Genomic DNA, 24,785 nt, shown 5'->3' on the forward strand with positions numbered 1-24,785 from the left:
AAATTTGTCAAAATGTTTGTATTTTGCAAACAAGAAACGTGTTTTCTGACAACACAAATCAATATGAAATTTGTTTTCAAGTAAAGCATTGTACAAGTATAAAAACCATAATTTTTGTATATTGCAAACCAGAAATTAAAAAAACAAACAAAAAAAATCATACCAATCTCGAAATGTTATGTCTTGGAATCCTTTTTGTAATAATAAAAGGTAGACCAATATACAAGAATGTTTATTTCGGTAAATGTATATATTCTTTTTATGTTGATTGATCGATTGATTTTTTTTCTTCAGACAGGGCGGTCAAGGATAACCTAAAGTGCAATCACTTATTTCCAATAGGGTCCTTACATCAGTAGACTCTAGAGACAGCAATGAGATATAAGGGAGTCAGTCCAGGAACCAGTCCATAGCTCTTATTGCATAGATCCCTTGGTTCTTTAATATGCCCAGTGTAAAGCACTGATACATGCGAGGATTCCCTGGGTTTCTTACCAGTAAACTTCTTCTAGGTACAATGTAGGTGGGAAACACTGTAAGTGTTTCTGAAAAATCCCAAGTGTGTTACCAAGGATCGAAAACGGAACCTCGGGAGTGACAGTCAGTGGTCTAACCAACTGAGCTATCGCACCACCATGTTTGTTTTTGAATTTGAGCGCATTTTTTTCGGCCAAAAACCGTCTAATTTCACCTTGATTTCCGCTAAAATTAACAGTAAAGAAATGAATATAGGCAGAAATTTCATTGGTCATTTTAACACTAATAGCCTGTTCGATGCCTGTTTGATGCTTTAGAAGAGCTTCCGTTATAGGTAGAGAGGTCTGTTCGATTGCGCGATGGCAAGAAGTGTTGGAGAAAGATATAATTCAGAGTAAATATAAAACACAATAATGATGTTTTCTAGATTTTTCTAATAGATTTCAATAAGTATATGAAATTAAATATGACAGATTGCCTTTTTGATACTTTTGCGTTCGATTGGATTTCTCCTCTAAGCTGTTTTAGTCATTATATTCTCTTCTCGAACCGGGCAAAAGACGATTTAAACGAACTTCCGACTGATTTACCGTTGAAAAATTCTCCAGTATCTACTAAATCTTTGTTTTATTATAAATTCCTATTCAAATCAAATTTCATTCTGATTAAAATCAAATAATGTAAGTAATATCAATTAATGAAATCAAAACTTTTTCTCTATTTAAAAGCGTATTTGCAAGAAATTCAATTACAAAATATCTATGATATATGACATTTCTTCACACATGAAACCATAGAAATCTTACATGTTTTTCTTTATTAGCATTTTTATAAGTTTTACATTAAAACTCGGACGGAGATATCTTTAAATAACTACCTGCATCTATTAATATTGTTATGATAAAGTCAAGGTAAAAACGTCTCTGAGATAACATTTAACATGCCATTGATGTTAGCCTTTAATAAATTTAATAAATTGCCATTAAACGCTAATGCAAGACTGTCTAAAGGAGTCAATTAATTCAATGATTCAAATGCTGCTAAAGTGGGGGGGGGGGGGCAAATTGTTTGTTTGGTCGGGTGAGTCTTTATAGAAATGAATAGTTACTGAGGAAGTGTCAATAAACTGAGTACCATAATTTGTATATTATTTCATTATTTCCAAGTCTTTATTTTACTTACTGATGGTATTGTTTTGTTTTGTTTATTCATTTCATTTCATTGACATTATTTTAACTCAATATAAAAATCAAGTACAAAGATCATTGCAATTATTACTTTGCTTTTTTACAAGAAAACGAACAAACAAACAAACAAACAAACAAATAAACAAACAACAAAAGGTAACAAACAAAAGAACATAGAAAGAAATAATATTCAGGGATATATACATATGTTCATCGTTAGGGAAAACTAGATTTAAACTATTTTATATCCAATAGTTAGATTGTTTTTTTTTCTTTATTCATTTTGCTTAATTCTTGAACATAATTTCCCGATTTCTGATGAATAAAGCACATTATTTCGTATTATCACCTTATCTCATTTAACAAAAATTCAACAAGTCAAATAACATCAATATTTAAAGCAAACCAACAGTCGCATACATGCCTTATATTCAATAATGTTATTTGATTTCGAATTATTCAAATAAACATGGTGACAAAAGCAATTATTTCAACTACAAATTTAGAAAATCCGCAGACGTATTAATAATGCTATCAGTGAGACCCGATGAACTGTCGGTGCAAGTTCTGTTGATGTTATATATTTATACAAATTAACTAATCTTATATGGAGGTTAGTTCTTTTTATATCTTAGTTCATATTAAACTGCTCTATCTATTCAAAAATATGCCAAAAGAAAAAGAATATCCTAGACTTTATAATTATTATGAGGATAAAAACAGTCTGAAAGTTAAGATAAATCATACTTGGATTGTATTATCTAAACCAAAAGGAGAAAATTAATTATGCAGTCACGTGTTAATATTGTGCGAATAACGACCACGCGTTTATCGCAGAAATGTTATATTTTTAATTTTTTTTTTCTTGATCACTGATTGCATTATTTCGAATATTACAGTATTTAAGACGGAAACCGAGCTTCACTTTTTGATTGTTTTTGTCGTTGCCTTCGTTGCGGGGTTCAGTATGGTATCTCTTATATTTCCGGCTAATAGGGGGCTTTGAAGTGATGCTTGTACTTTTAATTTTTTCTAATAAACCATTGTGCTGTCTAACAAATATTTTAACAAATTATATGATACTTATCTTTAGAACTCTTTTTTTCAAATTTGTAGTCAAATTAGTAGTCATACAAGTACACGAAAAAAATGAAATTTAATTTATTTTTCTTTAAAATCATCTGTTTACATAATAGATTCAATATTTTTGCAATTCATCTGATGGCGTTACAAATAGATTATTTAATCTGAATTTTTTATTTCTTTTGACATAACTCATTTAAAGGCGGTATAAGTGCTCGGTTTTCAGCGATGTGAATGTGTCACCTCCTCCCTTATAAATGACAGATTACAAATACCATATATGAGGTAACATCGATTCTTAAATTTACAAATTTCTTCTTCTGTTTCTTCCTTTTAGTTGCACGTCAAGATTTTGTTATACTAAGGCCAAATTTTTATTCCAGTAAATGTTTATACTCTCTGGAAAATATTACGCATTGTCATTGAATGTTTGAGCATTTATTTTGTCATAAACATTGTTTAATGTTGAATTCTTAATAAGCTTCGTATTCATGTTATTTGTATTTGTTTACTCATGCAAAATGTTCTCGTAAGATAACATTGTAAATGCCTTATTTCTAGTATTCCGTAGTCAGATACATGATGATGCATTTGTTACCAAACACTTATAGCTTCCATGATTTTATTACTGATAATATAACTTACAAAATAGTCAAAGAGAAATTTCAATGTAAAAGAATTTTCGCAAAGTCGTTATGATTAAGCGAAGTTAAAATGTCACTTGCTTCTTTTTAATTCATATGTCACTTGCTTTGCAATATTAAATGTCAAGGATACAGTTACATTGATGATAGAATACTTGAAGTTGTTAACCAGGAAGGTTTGCAAATGAAACAACTTTTGTATTCGGAAAATCAGATCTTTTTCTCTATTGAAAAGCGTTTTTTTTCCAGGAAATTAATTAAGTACAAAAAATCTATGATACATGACATTATTTTTCTACACATGAAACAAAATAATCTTACAACACATTTTATGCTTAAGTAATATTTTATTTTTACATATGAACTCTGTCCGATATATGTTCAAATAACGACCTGTATCTATTCATATTGTAATGATAAAGTCAAGATAAAATGTATCTTAGATAACAACATTTAACAGTCTGACAAATTTCCCTTCCATCGCTGTTAGCGTCTAGTTAATTGCCATTAAACACTAATACAAACGTGTCTTAAGCAGTCAGTTAAGGTAATGATTTATTAGCTCCTAAACGTTAGTTAAGTTGGGCGAATCTTTATAGAGACGAATAGCTAATTCAACAAACTGAGTGGCGTTATTTGCAAATTATTTCCAAGCTTTCATCTTACTTACTGATGAAATTGTTTTGTTTTGTCTCATCATTTTATTTCAAATAAAAAAACATAAGAAACCAAAGCCAGAAATAATTTCCAGAGACCTTCAAATACATGTCTTTTGCATAAGATTAAACTGTTAAATATCCAGTATTTTGACTGATCATTTCTTATTTAATATCTCTATTTCTGATTAATAAAGCAAGCCATTCCGTATTATTACCTTATCTCATTTACCAACAATTCAATAAATCAAATAACTTCAATATTTTTAATCTAGATATGTGCTAAATCAGCAAACATGTCAAAAAGCAATAATTTCACAAAGATACAAACATATTAATAAGGCTTATATAAAGATGCCTTTAGCCACAGTAAGACCCGATGAATGTGTCAATGCAGACATCTTTAAGAAAGTCAAAGTACCATCGATGTTCATTATTAATACGAATAATTTACCAATCTTACATACAGGCGAGGAGTTTTTATATATTTAATTTACATTGAGTTAGTAGTAATCCTTTTTTTTCAGAATTATGTCAATAGAAAATATCTATATTATTATCATGAGGATAAACAGTCTGAATGTTAAATGGTAATTGAATTGTATTCACTAAACCCAAAGGATAAATGTAATAATGTGGTCACGTGTACATATCATGTGAATAGCGACCACGCGTTTGTCGCGGATATGTTTTATTTTCACTGTAGATCACTGATTCCATTATTTCGAATATTAAAGTAATGAAGACTGAAACTGAGCTTGCAATTTTTCATGTATTGTTTTTTTTTTCGTTGCTCTCGGGTTTAAATGATGCTTATCAAAATTTTTGAAACATTATATGATAGTTATCATTAGAACTCTTTTTCTTTCGAATACGTAGTCATACAGAAACAAATGAAATTCAATGTTTTTTGTATAGCTTATTTATGGAGATTTATTAATTTTGTAATTCATCGTCGTTACAAATAGATAAGAAAAAACAGAAATATTCATTTTTTGCTGGTATAACTTTATTGGCGGCGGTATATGCTGTATCTTTTCAATAATGTGAAAGTGTCACCTGCTCCCTTATAAAGTTCACTAGGACAGAAAATAAGAATTTTGATATGAAAGATAACTATAACCATATGTGCGTCAATACATTCCTATATAACTGTAAGTAAAAAGAAGAATTCATCTTTATTTAGTTATATCTGTGTCTGTATTTCTGTGCTTACCATATATCCCATATTCAGGTATTTACGATTATTGATACCGGAATAAGATGGGATATCTCCCATACCATAATTATATTCCAGAATTATTATAACAATTGCACTCTTTAATAGGCGACTAAGACGTTTGTAAAACTACCGTCTTTAATAACAGAATTTATATAGCTGTACCAACTTTCTTTCTATGGTTTTTTATAACAATTCATGGAACCAACCAGTACTGGTGATATATGTAGAAAAATGGTCGTGACCTAATTAGGGCTCGAATTCATGAGCCCTGAGTTGAGAGACAGACACCTTTATCATTAGGCAACCGCTCCCCTAAACTAGATTGCACTATAAACCAGTTGTGGTGAAAGCCTGTTTGGACCGTGTATCCTTTTTCGCGTTTTGGATAACAATAGATTTTATAACTTAACTTATTAAATAAATTACTTATTTATTCAAATATAACTATAATAAAGTGTAACACTCATGCGTTGAAGTTAAATCTATAATTAAGATTACAATTTTCATCCGTTTCTTCCCTTTAGTTGTAAGCAAGACACTCTTTGTTTCACATTATATTTGTTATTTATAACAATTAAAAGTTAATTGTCTTGTTGTTTTATCTACCGAGTATATCATCCCTGATAAACCAAACTGCGTTGAACATGCTTCAAAATGGCACTCACTTTTACAAAAGTGGACACTTGACATCTCCCTAAAGATCAGTTCAGACATAAGTGCGTACCCATTATGCATACCTCAAAGGGGACGTGGACGGTAACTTGCACTTTTCATTACCGTCCATGAACAGGCTCAATCAAACCGAGCCTGCAACATTTTCAATTTTGTCTTGTTGGACTTTCTTTAGGGATTCTTCATTTCTCTCTATTTGAACATTGATCCTTAAAATGATATTAAACAATTCTCTGGAATCCTTTTTTTGTAGGAGTGTATGAGTTAATAAATTAAACACTCATATAATATATCTGGTATTCAGCGCCTTCTATTCGCATGAATAATTTAACATCTTTATATCGCTATTTCTGGTTTACATTATCACTTCTTCTAGATAATCATTAACTTGATCAACAAATATATTTCACCTTGCCAAAATCAATGCCAGGCTATATTTCATTTTCACACTACCGTGACATAAAAATTAAATAAATGGAGCTAGCATTCGGCGTCCTTGCCGGTCTACTTCAATTCAATATCCTCTTCGGGAAATTACTTTTCATGCATATCTATCGTTAATCCTGTACACAACGTTCAGGGTAAGTCACGGTAGGACAACCAATCATCCCTGATTATTAGACTGATTTGACCGTCACCTTCCTTGTGCTTTCTTCTTGATTAGCACGAAATTCTACTCAACAACGGTGCAAGTCTAATAACGAACTTGAATGACACATTTAGGAGCCAAATGATGTACTAGTTTGGTGGTCATCTTAAGACGACTAGAAGAATAATACGATGTACAGTTTGGTCATACAAAATAATAATGTAGCACAATTACCGGTAATTTGGCTATCAAATTTGAGACTTATTTTATCTTTATCAGTGTGAGGAAAGTGAAGTCTTATTTATTGAATTGTGAGTCCAGACAGCTAAGTGTATCAACACAGACTACACTGGTGATGTATATCCAGTAAAATACATCAATGATCGTAAGTGTCTCATTATTGTTGCTGATTAAAGATTTTTATCTGTTATGCGTCTGGTTGCATTGATCTTGCTTCTAGAATAAATATTTATCGGACATGAAATAAGATATATGGGAAAGTAAAGATAGATATAGTGTTTTTTTTGTATTTTCTTTCGTTTCTTTGTTTGGATTGAAGGTGCAATCAATGTTGTTTAAAATGAAATAAGAATTTATCCAACATAAAAGATATGGTTCCACAATAAAAAAAGAGAAAATGTTCCAATGTTTCGATACGAGTTGCCTTCTTTTATATATTCATAGACGGTTCGGTTGTCCTTAGGATATTTTTCAACCCAGTAGATAAAAGAATATGTTGTCCATTCGCATATTATTTCAGGCACAATCAAATTGAAAAGATCTACATAACTTCAGTAAGAAAACTTGAATGTTTCCAAACAAATATTTTTTCTTGGGGTAATATGATTGAAGTTAGAAATATCCTATAAACGCTATTTAGTATGCTTAAAATGAAAACGTTTACCTAATACTAAAGAGACTTTATCAAAGACATCACAGTGAAGTTTTACTTTTTCCACAATACGCTCGTATAAGCTTTGCAATTTATTTTGATTTTTAATAACATGTTATTAGGCACAGACATTATAATTGGGGGTAAAATAAACAAAAGATAACAATTTTAGTGGTTGAATATACAACACGATCTTATGATACTTACATACAAATAGAATAACAAAAGGATGATACAATATAGACAGATATCACGTGATATTGTTCTAAACATTGTAGTACACATGAATTTCGGTTAAGACACACTTTCACTTATAATCGAACACAGCAAGCATAAAAATAACATTTTGCAGGATTGTGAGGTTCTTGCATAGTGCAAAATTAAAATTAAAATAACAAAATTTGTCGAAATGATCTATAAGGTCAAAGAAGGTTATTGACAAATTCGATTGAGTCTGGAAAGAAATAAGATTAATAAACAATAACCCTAGCTCTAAGAAAATTGCAAATGTATTTCTTCGGCTATTTGAAATAAATTACATTTATTCATAATGCTAATAATTTTTTCTAACACTAAATATTTCTATCAGTCTCCTGGTTGCCTAAATCCTAAAAGTTCGATATTATTTAGAGCGATAAAATTGGAGACATACATTGGCAACATTGAAAACAATCCTGAAAATTACAAAAACATAATTTTATTATTATTTCAAAAGTGCCCAACTCAATCGGTGATAATTTTGTTCCTACTTAGAGTGCTGTTTAATTTGTTTCACAATCTATTTAAGTAAAGTAATTTTAAAACAAACTACATATTTCATTGTCTTAAGGAATGAGCAATTGACTTTCAGAAATTCTTATTTTCTTTTGGAAGTTTCTTTTTCAATTAAATATTTTGAAACATACACATTACATCATTTATGAAGACTTTTTATTGAAATCGTGTTAAAAGAAAAGAAAAATAACATATATCTATATTCTATATAAGTGAACTAAATACCAAATCGTGGGAGCTAGACTTATTACCCACACATATATTAAAGTCACATTTTGATGAGCTTCTATCAACCATTACCAAACTGGTCAATCTATCTTTGTCTAAAGGCGTATTTCCAACACACTGGAAACAGGCGGTCGTTAGACCCCTTCTTAGTCTTAAAAAGTCTGGTTTAGAATTACAATTATCAAACTACAGGCCTGTCAGTAACTTATCGTTTCTTTCAAAATTGATAGAAAAGGCTGCGCTCTCTAGACCAAATAACCATGTCGATACCCATAATGTTTTACCAAAATCAATCAGCATACATACATCATCATTCATGTGAGACTGCTTTACTCAGACTTGTCAATGATCTTCTAGATGGTATGGAGAAGAAAGAAGTGTCACTTTTTATTGGAATACATCTAAGTGCAGCCTTCACACCGTGGACCACAACATTCTACTTGACGTGTTACACAGTCAGTACGGTGTCAATGGTACCGTGCTAGCATGGATGGACTCGTACCTGCGACCTCGTAGTTGTCGCGTCAGTGTTAATTCTACTGAATCGACTCCACGATTGCTGGAATGCAGTGTACCTCAAGGGAGCTGTCTTGGTCCGTGGCTCTATCTCACATATGTGGGAACCCTATTTGATGGGAAACCACCAACCATATCTGTGTACGGCTTTGCTGATGACCGCATTGCTAGTCAACGCTTTCGACCAACTTCAGTGACCAATGAACTTAACGCTATAAAGCAACTTGAAGACAGTGCTGTAATCATCAATGACTGGATGAATGCCAATAAACTCAAAATGAACACCACTAAGACATAATTCTTTATGTTTGGTAGTAAAGCCCAACTTGGTAAATGTTCAATTAAAGACATTGATATCGCCGGTGTTAAAATTCAAAATGTAAAATGTCAGTGTCATAAGATACTAAGGTGCCTATTTGGACGAGGGCCTAAGATTCTCAACACATGTTGAGACCAAGTGTAGAACTGCCATGTTAAATTATTTGAGAATAAAGAGCATTCGCAAATATCTGACTCAGGACGCCACAAAAATCCATCCTAGTATTGTCGCTTGTAATCTCGCATTTAGATTATTGCAACGCTGTATTATTTTGCATTTCAGAAATGAGTAGCAGAAATTACAGCGTATCCAGAATATGAGCGCTAAACTTGTTTTGCAACGCGGAAAATAGGATAGATATTCCAAAGACTCTTTGTTTGAGCTGCATTGTTTACCAATTAAAGCTAGAATCAATTTTAAAATACTATGTACAATGTATAACTGTTTCATGGGCAATGCTCCGATTTATCTAACAGAACTGTTACACAAACTGTCATAAAAAGACCACCAAATCTCAGATCTGTTGATAATATGGATTATTGTTTTGCTGTCCCCTTTAACAAAAGGAAAACATTTAAAGACAGAATGTTTTAGTACCGTTGGTCCAACTCTCTGGAATAAATTGCCTCTGTATATAAGACAGTCTTCGACTTTGGACATGTTCATGAAAAATGTCAAAACCTACTATTTAAGAGATTTTTTCGCATTGTTTTAAGATTGTGATTGGGCTGTAAACTGATCGAGATGTGATAATGTGTTAAAAATGTTTTTACTAAAATAACCATTTATTTTTATTTTCTTTTAAATTATATATTATTATAATTTTTTATTACTATTCTTTTTTTTTAATTTTTAATATTTTATATTTTACACGGCTGATTTCTTTAACTTATTTTTTGTAGTTCATTTGTCATGCATATGTGACTTTTATCTATATGTAGATACTTTTATTATTCTATTGTACAACGCCATTGAATATGTTTATAGAAATAGGCGTTTAATTAAATAAAACAGTTTCAGTTTCAGAAATGGTTAAGTCATTTTATTTTTCGGTAAATAATACGAGTACAAAGCTTGATTTGATGAATAGATCCTAAAAATTATAACACTGTTAGAGCTAATGGTGACAAAAATTATTCTTTAGCAAATGAAAGAATCTATTTTGCTATTTGATGTGATAACCAATTTATATGAATTGATGATACACATCAGGATTGCCTTTATATTTACATGATGATCAAGATTAATTGCAAAGTTATTGACAATAATTATTCTATTCTATTAATATTCTATTTGTATTGGAGTCGGAAACACTAGAATCCTCTTAAGCTATAATGTACACAAGAAACATATTGGAAACTTCCAATAATGTTTCCAAGGTATTTGTATATAAAATTTTAATGTCTTTATCAGACAACCTTGCATACACTTTTTTATGAAATTATCGATTTTGCGTTAAAAAAGAAAACCATTCTAAGGACAGCTTCGGCAACCAGATGTCAAAATGATAAGGATGGTGTCATATAGTTATGGTTTCTACATTACATGTCTTAATTGTTTTTTCAAAGCTTTATTATGCAAGAGAAGTGTATATAAGTAATAATTTCCCCTAATTATTCAAATGGTTTTCAATAAGCAGATGTATCAGCAAATGTCCACCATTTTACACATAAATGTGTCACGTTCAAAAAGTGATACATCCTGAAATAAATTTGGAAGAGCTCGTTTACATTGGTTTGTATAACTGTCTAGGTAGGCATAGCAAATCTGTATTTTTGAGTCAACAATAGCAATATTTTTACCATTTCCATTGTTCAAGATAAAATGGGAGTGAAAAAGAAAGACAGATTAATTTAAATTAAGTTAATTGCAAACTTTGTTAAGACTAGTGTTGTTTGAGGTTATTACAATTATTCTTTGTTGCTTTTACACAAACACATCAGCCAATACTTCTATATGTTACATTAAAACCATTCTCAGATAATATTGCCTAGTGACATAAAGTCAAATTAAACAACTTGAAATAAAGGCAACTGCACATTTAAGAACACCTTATAAGGATAATGCATTTTTCTTTCCTTTGGCATATTGCAATTTTCAGCTTGTGTCGGAAATTAAAATGAAACCTGATACTAATAGAGCAATAACATTTTGAAAAATTAAGCAGGATACATATAACGCTTTATGGTACTTGCCAGCAGCGATATTTGCATGATATCGATATTACAGTTTTGGTACACAATGCTGCATTTGTATATATTGTCAAAAATTTATAAATGAAAGCATCGAATTGTAATTGTTAAGGCACTTACGACAGCAATACAAATATTTTCTGAATTATCACTGCTTTTATGACAAGACAACCGGAGCATCGTTTACATATTGTTATAAAATGTATACGTAAAATTGCAAACTGTATTGGCGAAATGAATATTTGTATTTTGATCAAAATCATAAGAATGTACCAAATTCACTTATTTGACAGTACTGGCCTGGAAATATTTTTCGAGATGTTTTCATCATTTGACGTAGGTCTATACCAAAAACGTACGTTCAAGTCATTAGCCAATCCCGTTTGTCCAGTATCATCATTTATAATCATTTTATTGTTCAAAATGCTAAGCGCTTAATTTCTTTCGTTAAGAAAGTATAAGAAATACTATGAAATTTTCAGCTCATAGTTCATAAAGTGCTAAAAATATGTTAATAACCTTCCAAAACAACCTCCCCAAAACGTCATTAACGAAACTTAACAAATGTATCACGTTTTCTGGCTGTATGATTGACTAGAAATTCTCTAAACAATTCACGACATAAATAAAAAATGTTTCAATGGCAAAATAACATTACACAACCATTTTAACAATAGATTTATATATTGTCACCCGAATGTATTAAGCATACTTATAAATGGCAAGTTAAATCCAAACAAATTTCACTGTAACACACTTTATAAATGTGAAATGACAAACGGTTCTGAATTTAAGTTGTTTCCGTTGACTTTATATAGAATTATAACTTTCTTGGAACAAAAGTAGCTATTATTTTCAATAAATATCATACTTCTTTCTGGACTGAAAAAGAAACTTTTTTTTGCTCATAAATCGTGTTACATGTAAATTATATTTTCGGAACAGTTTTATATAGTTATATGTTATCATTATGTTAAGGTACAAAAATAGGTACATCGCCTCTTTTCATAGCATTTACATTATACAAATTCCTTGGCAAACAAGAGAAATGCTTCAATGCTGTAAATAAAAAAATCTTGGTGAAGTTGAGTTATATAAAATTTCCTTTTGAATTTAACGGTTTGTGGTTGTGAAATATTTTTTTTTTCACCATTTGATTAATTGTGGTATTTTCTTGAATGAACCTGATTGAAGCTTAAAAGTAGATCCTTAGCAAATTAGAGTTTAATGTCAGGCTTCAATCCAGGTATCCTGTTTTATTTTAGAGCAACTATTGTTTATATAAAAGTTAGTAAACATTACTGGAACAACAGTATAAACGCATAATTCATTTTTTTATATTAAAATGTAACATTTATACATCTTTTGTTATAGCAAACAAATTTTATTCCTGAGATTACATATTATCAGCGTAAAAAAATTTCATTATTTTTTTATCAGACTGCTATAAGAACAACCATATCTGTAAAATTATATTTGTTGCTTTTAGTTAAAGAGACTATTAAATAAAAAAAAGTCTGGCATCATCGCTAATCTACTTGGATGCGAACATGATCTTTGTGTGTATTTTATAGTGTCCCTTCTTGTTAAGAAATCAGATAAAAAAGATATAGATTGTCAAGTCAAGTCAAGCCAGGTTAAGTAACATTTCATTTATAAAGCCGAATATACGAGGTATGATTACACTAGCTCTTAAGTGTCTTAAAGCCGATATTCAAAAGACCTTCAATGACAAAAAACATGTTGTTTTATAATATAAATAACCAAAACATGTTACAAAAACAGTACTATTATGGCAACTAAAGTTCATGAAGTATATAAAAGTAAAAAGTACATGAAAAAAAGAACAAACAAAAGCCTCATTACAAGGTAAACAAAAACAAGAAAAGTAACTTGCATAAAATTAAACGGTTTGGTTTATTAACATTTTTTTTCGTTTATTTTAATATTTATTGTCTCTCCGTGTGATTATTAAATAAAAATATAGTTGGAACATATGCTATGTTTTTTTCTGATTAGTAATACAAGTTAAAGCTTTAAGATAATGAATATTGCTTTATGCTTCGTTCTTTAGTACCTGATAAGTTTAGAAAACTCACTGTAAAATATTATTGTCATATACTTTCCTATTATATATTGCTGCAATATTTTCAGACTATAAAACATGGTAAGAACCAAAAACTATATACAATGAAAAATGGAAATATTAAATTATTGAACATACTCGTAAATATTTAACTATCATTAAGAAAACAGCTAGAATAGGTGAATTGTTTTATCAACATCTAACATCATTAAAACACTACTCTTATAGTTAACCCTTGCCATAGCCCTTGTTGTAGTTCAAAAGATTCAGTAATACGTCTATAAAACAGTTGCAGACATGTAAACATGAACAATTCTTAATCGCTGCTGTTTACACATACTGTTTACTTTGACTTTATTTTATTAAGTGAAATAAAATGTTCATAAATAGCTTGGTAAATGCTGACTTCAGGGTAATTCTTAAGAGATTTTCTTTAATATTTCCAGAATTGAGGAATTAACGGAGGCTAGACGTATTGGTGCTAAATTTGACACTTAAATAATTATGTAAAGAAATGATATATGAGATAAAAAGTGTATCACTTCTGTTTCTTACAAGATATTAAAGATGATTGGCAACCACAAAATAAATCTTTTAAGGTAAGTGATTTACATTTTCTATTGGAAAGTAAAAGCTGTAGACACTTGCACTTTTTATTTCGACTTTAATACTAAAACATCATAAATATATAACTAAACGCTGAATTCACATATAATATTGAGTTTTTGTTTAAAGTTTTACATTTAATATTTTGAAAAGTGGGATAAATAAAAGCTAGGTGTTACAATATTTAATTTGATGTTGCATGTTTCCGTATTATTTAAAATGATCTGTCCGCAGCCCCAAAATAAATTATTCCAGATATATATGCTATAATGCAATTATAATGCTTAACTAAATTCATTACAACAAATGGCTTAGATTGATAGATATAGATCATGTGCTTAAACGACAAATTACAGTTAGGCCTAAAAAGAACTATCACCTACAAGATATAAGATAATTACATTTCGATTGTAAAATGATCGCAGTGTCTTTGTCCTTGTATGTTTTTTATCTTTAATAAAATATTTTGTAGAAACATTACAACATCTCCTTTCTTTTAAGCAGAAAAAGTAAACATAATAAACTATTACAAAAGGAAGATTAATTAAAGTATGTCCCATGAGCAATTATATATAGTCTCATTTATTACATTATAAATACATGTATATAAACTTAAAACTATATATAATCTATATACATTGTACTATACTTTCTCTGTCAGCAGATAACAACAAAATGGTTGATTATGTTAAATTCTGTTGAACATATTCTCTTCTGAAACAATGGTGTGTTTGAATTTATTATTCTTTTTCAAAATCAAAGACATTGACTAAGTAAATGTTCCCTTCAAATTAAATGACTGAACATGAAATATTTAAACATATTATCCACTTTATCATACTGTCATTTAATAACCCCAACATAATGTAGGACAAAATTAATTTGAAATTACATAATCTTGTAAAAATATTAAAAACATCCAAACTTTTTTAATCAGACAATTAGATCCAAAACTATTTGATACTTAAAATCATATACCAAAAATCAATGTTTGCAATGTGAGGAAAACAAAAAGTTCTGACATATTCAAATACCCACAAACACAAGTATACATTGTAGGTTAATATATTTTCAAATTATTTGATACAATATAAAAACAAATTTTGCAAACAATTCTATGTAAACTATGTAGTAAAATTACTCTTTTGCAAGACAATAACGTTTTAAACTAAATGTCATTGACTTATTAGTTGGGGACAAGGCAAATACTTGTCAACGGTCAAAACCAGACTTCCTTGTTTGTTTAAGTTGTTTAAGTACGTAATCGCTCTCGTCGGGACAATGACTCTTACAAAGGGATTACATCGAAGCTTTACTCTTGTGGATGATGATCTTAATATTAAAACGATATAAATTGACCCATTCACATATGCATTAACATAAAATACACAATATGCATCTTTGCCGAGATAAATCTGCTTTTTACTTGCAAACAGTTTTTTGTTTAATGATTATGTAATGATGTAATTATAACAGTTATTACCTGTTGTGGTTGCAAACAGTCATGCAGAGTTTCTCAATTGGATCAGTTAAACAAACCGCATTACCTGTTTATGAATTGTACCATTTTATGTTTTGGTAATATCTCCCCTCTGCGACGTAAAAGCGATACCAAGAACAAAAAGTACCACAGTTACGTCAGGTATTGACAACAACGTGTTTAAAGTTCATATCAATGTAAGAATTATCCAATGAAAAGTGCAAGAAACGTGCAATATTTGGCAATGCATTATTTTCTTGTATATCTGACAGAAGTCTCTACGGTACAACAGTGCTTGTTAAACATGTCGCGTGACTTTCCTGTACGCCTTTTATGAATAGCGTTATTGCGATGACGTCTTTCACCTTTATCAACGAAGTTGTAAAATGAAAATTAGTTTTCGTTTCGGTTTTGGGAAACTGTTAAGCGGAAGCTCGGCAGAGTCTGGAGCATCAAGCTAAATATTCCGGTCTAATCTGTACCGGCAGCCTGTGTAAGATTCTTATAATTGTGAGTTATGCAAAAAGCAGATCGTGTTACACATATAATGATACAACATAAACAAATCGTTTTCTTAACTATTGATTGATATTTGTACTAAGTACGCACTATTCATTCATTCTAGAATACTTGAAATTTCTTCTTATTCTTTTCCTGATATATAATATATTATAAAATATATAATATTTAGTTTCTAGTGAAAAAACGCAAACAATACTTTACTTTGGTGTAAAACTTGTTGTGTAAATAAATATGATTTAATATCACTACAAACTTTAGTGTAATATATTTCTGACGTTCAAACCTACGAAAAAATATTGAATAAACGGTAAAAACTGAATTTTTATACCCGTAAAGAAAGGCATTTATGTATTATACATTTCATCGAACACAGATCAAAACAAATGTGAAACAAATCAGTCCAAAACTTTCAGGAAATTTACATTGTTCATCACAATACTTTATTATGTTGGAGAAGAACAAAGCTGTCAAACGTACATTGGACAAAGTATATCTGGGGTATGTTACAATTTTTCATGTATATATTTTAGAATCTAAAATAATTGAAAATGAGGCGTTTATGGGGTCAGATCAAAAGTTTGCACTCTGGGAATGGAAACGAGACTAAATAGATACGATTGGGTCCGATAATGATTTAGATTAGAACATCACTTGGTGCAAAACCTGAAAGTCATTTGGTTATACTTATAACGTGTGAAATAGATAAACTTGCAATGGCTAAATGTAAAAATGTCATTCTAGCCTAATGTACATAAAAAAGAGAATTAACAATAGCTTATTGTCTTTCTTTTATTACTGATACTACTCTAGTATGTTTTCATACGTCTGGATGTCTTGATGGAAAATAAATCCAGTTCTTAATAACAATAAATATATCAATAAAGTGGACAACAAACCGAGCTTGCCTACAACATGGTTATCAATAGTTTTCTACTCAATCGAAATATTTTTCTCTTCATGTTTTGACTGTATAGAATTGTATTGTCAAAGTGGCCTAAATCTTGATGCAGTAGTTGTCTAGTGCATCATCAATTTAATTAAAATGCTCTAGGCTTCAGTGGTAATGTTCGTGAGATATATCCCATCAAAAAATTATTTTGCTATTGCGTTTGTTTAAATTGCATTCAGGTGACCTCCCTTTTCACGGTTTTTTATGTCTTCATTATTATGTACCTATATCATATATAAGATAATCCTAAACGTGTTTATTTTTAATAGAAAGAATAATAATTCGATCGTAAAAATAATAATAAATTTGATATAGCTTTACAATATATAAGGTGTTTGAAATTCAAATCGGTTTAGATTTGTAAACATTTTTTCCCTCAATAATATTACATTAATATTCAAATTTAGGTATATGTTTCGATTTAAATTTGCGTTAAGAATACTTGAATGTGTAAGTTTGATGTACTGATATACATTTTTTTTCATTTTCCGTTTCATTTTTATTTTTAAAATTTTGTAATTTCCTGGAAATTAATCAGGTAGTATTACTTTTAATAAGACTCATTATAATGTAGTTTTGACTGTATTAGGTATGCCCTTGTACAAAAGAGAAAGCGAACATTCATTCTACCGTGTTATGTTTGAATTACGGATTTGGTGGTGTGTTTTTGTCATTGTATTGTTTTATTTATCATGGTATATACTGTACATTTGTAATGAATGTTTGTGTTATTGTTTGAAATAAAATATGTTTAAAATAACTTACTACCGAATATTAAGGTATATAATATTTAGCCCAGGTTTAGGACAACGAATCATACAAAAAAGAAATCAAAATAAAACAAAACAACGAACAAACAAACAAATTAATAAACAAATATAACATCTACATCAGGACAATTATGAGATACACTCTAGACCAGTCAAAAGTGATAAAATATCTTGTTTATTTAGAGGTACAATCCATCGCATTATTTCCAGAGGGAATTTGTTCTGAAATTGATATCTGAAGAAGTCAACCTCAATAATCAATCTGTGTGTGAATGGTGTGATACGGATCAATAAAGATTAAATAATAGATATTAAATTAAAAATGGATTGTAAGTAAGAACAAAAAGAAATTGAAGATTATGATAACTACGAATGATAATTAGGTAGGTGTGTAATGGACTTGGTGCGTATACAATCAGATATTATATAAGTAGACAATTGATTACCATAAAAAGCAAAATACATTAAATAAAAGAGCATTTTCGTTGAACATTTAACTTCATGTACATATAGAAATAAATCTTGAATGAATTGTACTAAACTTGATTAAGGATGAAAACCACAAAGTTAAATAAATGTTCTCTAAACGCTATTTTCAACTTAGTGATTAATTGATGACGCTGATAGAAACAAGTTAAACTGAATAATGACTTTCTATAAATGAAAATAGCAGCTATTATTTTTCTTTTTTCTCCTTATTAGACATTTTATTACATTCTAATTAACAAATATGTTTTTGTGTTGTGTATATATTATAAGACCAAGATTAACATGTTGTTTAGGTGAATCAATATACTGTTCTGCTTTGTTTTTTGTTGAATATCTTAGATTTTAAGCTGACGTTATTCACATGGCCTGCATTACCATTGAGAAAATGACTTAACTTCCTTTTACGTTTGTTACTAAATAACGATTGATGGGGTTTGTAGTTGTTTTTCTAAAATCCAATTTAAACGTGGAAACGCGGTAACATCGTCCTTTAAACTAAATACTAACATACATTGTTATCAACTTTTATAAACATAAATTAATTACATCCACCAAGAAGCCTGCCAGTTTCTTTAACGTATTTATTTTACGTGTTGGTATATTTTGTGGTATTTCTGAATAATTGATTACAATAGTTTCAATAGATACAGTACAGTGATAACTATAAATAATTGTTAATCCGGTGTCACTCTAAAGGACTCCCATCCAATTTGTTCCAGATTTTTTTTTACCTTATACAATGATTACTAATCTAATTAAACTGACAATATGCCTATCAAAGGTATAAAAGTTAAATGTTGACGCTGCAAATCAAAGACGCCGCCAAATGATGTGAACAGTCAATCAGCATTAAAAATCAATCTCTACGCTCGTATTACAGTTGAATATCCGAAGCACAAATCAATTTTGTCTCCATGTTCTTGTTATGTGCTCGTTGTATAATAATCAAGTTGCATATTTTGTGAAAAAGTAGAACCCAATGCATAAATTCACAAAGTAATGCCATGTCTGAAATTCTGAAGTGTTTGTCTGTTGCGACAAAGATTGAAACGTCAAAATAAATTGGATAACAAGTAAAATTAAAATGATTGGTATACTTAAAATAAATTCAAGACAATACAGAGAATATGTCCATTTAAATATTGGTACCAACTGCATAATGTTCGAATGATTTTGAGGACGAACTGTTCTGCAGTGATCTCCCCTTACTGGCCGTAGCCTAACCGGTGCGCAGTCGTACTTTCTTTACGGTTGAGGGTGAACCGCCTCTCTTATAGTGGGCGTAGTTTAGGCTTTGTAATTTGTAATTTAATGATTCGACAAGTGATATTGATCAAAGTTGTCCTGATTTGTCAACGAAAACTAAATTCTAGCATACGGAGAATCATTTTAAATTTGGCGACAATTTAAGACGGAGCCGAACTTCAACAGAGACGGAGTAAATGAAGAGAGTAACACTGCCTCAGTCGTTACCTCTCTCAACGGTTAAGTTTTAGAACGATCGACTATAGAGTTGCTGATTGGCACGCTATTTATTACGTAGATAGAATTAGATAATGATAAAAAGAATATGATATTCAAACATGGCACTATTTCTTCAGTTAAACGTTTTTCTTATCCTTTAAAGCTCTGTGACATGTTGTACATCAAAAAAGCTTTTTATTAGAAAATTTGAAAACAGTGTGATTTTGTTACAAAAAATATACACAAAATCAAGTCTAAAATTTTCCCTATTGCTGTAAGGACAAATGCATATCTACTAGACGCCTCATGCACGCGGCGTCTAATAATGAGTGAAAAGATGAATTTTGCCATAATGTCTTTCATTTGACTTCGCATGAACAGTAAATAATTTTTGTGACCCACGGATATTTTTGACGAAATAAAAACACCCCTTATAATTACAAAATAAATACAACAATATCAAAAGCGGACAAACAATTCCGAAATAATTTAAAAGAAAAACCGCAACAATACCATATAAATAAAATGGTATTAACCAAATACACTTGTTCTAATTGTGCCTTTGTATTTGATACTAGAACGGAAATTAAAGTCTAAGATCAAGAAACAGCCGAAGTACATTTTGTATCTGACTAGATTAGTAATTGTTATATTAATAGAATTTTATTGAAAGGTCGAACCAGAAAATAAGAAATATGTCGTCATGTTAATAAATGATACAAAACAAGATTAATAGCTTATCAATAGAAAAAATTAAATGAATGTAAGAATGAACAATATATAAAACAATATATATTTTAAAGTGAGAAACATTTTAAGGTTTCTGACCAATGCTAAAAAAAGTTCAGCAGGCTAAGCTTGTTAAACGACTAAATGCAATTCTAATATGTCTTTAAATTCCGATGTATTATTAGTATGTTAACGAAACCATAGAGGGTCTTAAGATATTTTGCACTAGATATCGTTTTCAAGAAAAAAATTTCAAGACGACAACACCATCTTAAAGTGACATTATGCTCATATTTTCATAGTCAAGTTGAGCTGAATTGACTTTATATTTCAAAAGATTGACTGTCAAAATGGTGTTTGACCAACAGTTGGTATTGGAAAATGTTTAGGATAAAATAAGAAATCTGCCTAAAATATAAAAAGACTCCCCCACTCTTTTCATAAAGTAAGCGTTATAAGTAAATTCTAATGGATATTTACAGAAATTTTGTTTGGATCTGTACGTTATTTATTGTTTATTTGAACTTAATTATTAAATTAAAAGGAATTATTCACCCGATCACTCACTATATACACTTGGATGGGCATAATGTCACTTTAAAAGCTTATAATACCGGGTAGCTTGCGCTATATTTCGAGGATATTACTTGAATAAATGAAAATGTTTGATGACAAAAAGTCACGTGGTTTGTCCCCTCTTGATATATATATATATATATACAAAAAATGAAAACAAGTGCCGGAAAAAAGTCACATATAAATAAAACAAAAAACACAGTCCATGAGTTAACTTATTTAATTATTTGCCAACCGGTTTCTCTTATGATCATCAGGCCCTGATGATCATAAGAGAAACCGGTTGGCAAATAATTAAATAAGTTAACTCATGGACTGTGTTTTTGTTTTATTTATATATACACATGCATCGATACCTATCATCATAAAAAATCAAGGTGCATAGTAAACAGGCAAAACATAACATACAATTTGGTCACTATCAGGGGTTATAAGTTAATTGATCAGTAGTCATTGAACGGACCGCTAACTGTCAATATAGGATGTCACATATCTAATAAAATAATAAAACGAAAAATGCGATTTATTTAACCATCATTTAATTTACCTTTTACGTTCTATTTATATCTCTTCTACGGTAAAGACGAAGTTGGGCAATGAAAAGATAAACTATTTTATATATAATGTCCTTAGTCACGCATATTAAAATTGTGCAAAGACAGTACTTGGAAAAATCTGAATTTTGTTTTGAAATTGGCAGATCAGGATATCAAATATTGAACAATTCTTCAATTTAAACATCTGATCAGATTTGCAGAACCAAATTTAGATATGTGTGGATTCTCCCATTATGTTCTTCTCCCATGATGCTGTAATGGGGGATTTATCCCATTTCTTAAATTGGTGAGTTCTGCCGAAAGGAGGAGTCCAAATTTCTTTCAATATATTCCTTAAATACTTTTGAAAATATATACATCTGCAGAATTTGTTCATATACATAATTTCTAAGCTTGTCTTTCAACAAAATTTGCGTTGAGAAATTATATGATCAACATTATATAATGGACCAATGAACGATGTCTAACAATACGAAACACTGGAAAGACATGTCATTTTTTAACATGCTTTTTGTCTCTTTCCTAATATACTCCTTTGTTGTCCCTATTGATCACTTTTTGCGACATTAATTTATTTATTACAAAAGAGCAAATGCCTCACATTTTCATCAGTCAATTTCCTTGTAATAAAAACATTTAAAAGCTATGAATATATTGTTTTCAATTCAATTTTCCTTTATAAATCTTACAGAAATATTCTGACGTAATATAAACATCCACAAAAATTACAAAAACAATAACGAGAACATTGAACATAAACAACTGAATTGTTAAACTGTTTTTGTTATGTGAAAACGACTAAGGATATTACTTCTTGCTATTAGGCAAAAAACCATTTGTCCTAATTTTGCCGTTGTAACAGATACTAGAACGGAAATTAAAGTCTCAATGCACGGATTCGCCTAAATATATTGTTCTATTCGATCAGAATAGTGATTGCTGTATTTGCGTTATTTTATTGAAATGTCAGACCAGAAAGTATGAAATATATCGTCTACGTATATCTGTGTTTTTTAAACAATCTCATTTGCATAAGCTTTGCTTTGCAAAACAAAACATGAATTGAGAATGAAACTGAAAAAAAAGAATAAAGCAATATATATTTTAAGAGTGAAAAAACATCTTTAGGTCCCCGAACATGACAAAATAATTGTTCAACAGAACAGCTCGATCAAACCTGTCCAGTATTATGAATGGATGCAATGCTGATGTGTCTTTACAATTCCGATAATCTTTTATTGCTATTCACATTAACTTGTATCAATGTAGAAATCTTAAAAGCAAAAAGAAGAGTAAAGACCAAGAAAAACAACACAAAACAAACAAATCCTGTCATGAAAGTACATAATTTATTTTTACATGGAATATGAACATATAAAATATTGCACTTTAATGCAATAAATCTATGAAAAACAAATGTTATTTTGTAAAAGTAAGTGAATTGCATAAGAATACTAAAAAGTACGACACAAAACTGATATCTCAGCGAAAAGGACAAGATTAGAAACTCCGTGGACAGTAGTGGACATATATATTTTCAAAGCCGTATTTCTGTATATCTGTAATTGATATATTTTAAATTCGACTTAACAATAAAGACAATCGATGAACACAGTAGGTTTTGCTTTACAATGGACACTGTATAGAAAGTTAAGATCTCACAATAAAATATTTATTTTTTATGCTTTGAGAACAAACAAGATGTATCTTTGAAAATTGATATTATTCTCGTTATTTTGGACAGATCTTATGTAAAATAAACTCAGTAAGTTCTTACGTAATGAGAGCAGTGAAAAATGTTTTTTGGGAGGAAGTATTGTTTAACAGAAAAAAGATATCTGAGCAATTTAACTAGAAAGTTAAAGGACTATCTTGTACATTTTATTATAGAACTATCATTTACATTTTCTTTTATAATGCCAAGAACTATCCTTAACATTTAAGTTAAGAACTATCTGATAATGACAAGAACTATCCTTTACATGTTCCTTTAGAATGGCCAATGAGATACCCATATCATTTGGTTATTTTAAAATGACCAATGAAAACTCTTTTTATATTCAGTTCTTCCCTTTCATTTTACAGGAAATCAATCTAATTTAAGACAGGCCTTTGACCTTGAACACACAAATGATCAGTTTTCTATAAACCGTTTTACAATCCGCACTCCTGATTTTGTCGAGGAAATTGACACGACACTTTATAAAACAATATGTTTGTCTTTCATTATTTTTATGCCAGAATAAACAAGTATGTGAGTAAAGATTATCTTATACGAGTAATGCCTTGTTAGTTGCAAGACATTTCATATCTATACAACATTGCTTTATCAGTAACATACTATTTACAATGGGTTATTTAGATGTAAAAACGCTGTATCAATATAGCAGAAAATGTGCTTTGGAAAATAATGAAATCAACATTATTTTATTGTGAATTGAATAATGTCAAACATAATGTGAAACATTAAGGAATGCAGAAAACAAATGTAGTTAGTGTAAATTAACAATTTATGCAATATCATTTTTAAATTTGCCGTTGTCAAGCGTAACACTCGAACTATTGAATGCAGCATGATCATTTATACCAGAAGAGACATATTATCACAATGATAAAAAAAGTCTTCTGACATTTATCAAAATACAACTTTCACATAGCCGTTAATCAATTTAAACGCTTTAATGAAACTACATTGTACTTGATTAGTCTATTTTATTCATATATAATTGTGACAAATTTGAAACGTTGATAACAAGGTATTTTTAAGTTAATGCAGATAGAGGTACATGTTATAGAAATTATCGCACACTTTTAGCTTTAGGTTGTACTTTTGTCTGAAAAGTTTAGTCTGATTTGAGATGAAAATAGCTTGTATTTTTCTCTTCGATGATTTCTCTTCTGCCTTAGTAAATTAAAGTGTCGTTGAAATTTATATATAGGTGACAATTAATGCATAAAAGTGATACTGGTTATTTCACAAGACAACAAAAAGAAATTCAGAGAGTAACTAGTGGTGTTTTAAGGTTACATGATTTGATGTTTGACTTACTTTTTGAATATTTCTTTTCATGGTTTTATAATATTTGTTACATATGTGTGATCCATA

Source organism: Ruditapes philippinarum, unplaced genomic scaffold (genome assembly GCF_026571515.1).
Source record: "Ruditapes philippinarum isolate M1 unplaced genomic scaffold, ASM2657151v2 ctg173_1_1_1_1, whole genome shotgun sequence".
NCBI classification, from domain to species: domain Eukaryota; kingdom Metazoa; phylum Mollusca; class Bivalvia; order Venerida; family Veneridae; genus Ruditapes; species Ruditapes philippinarum.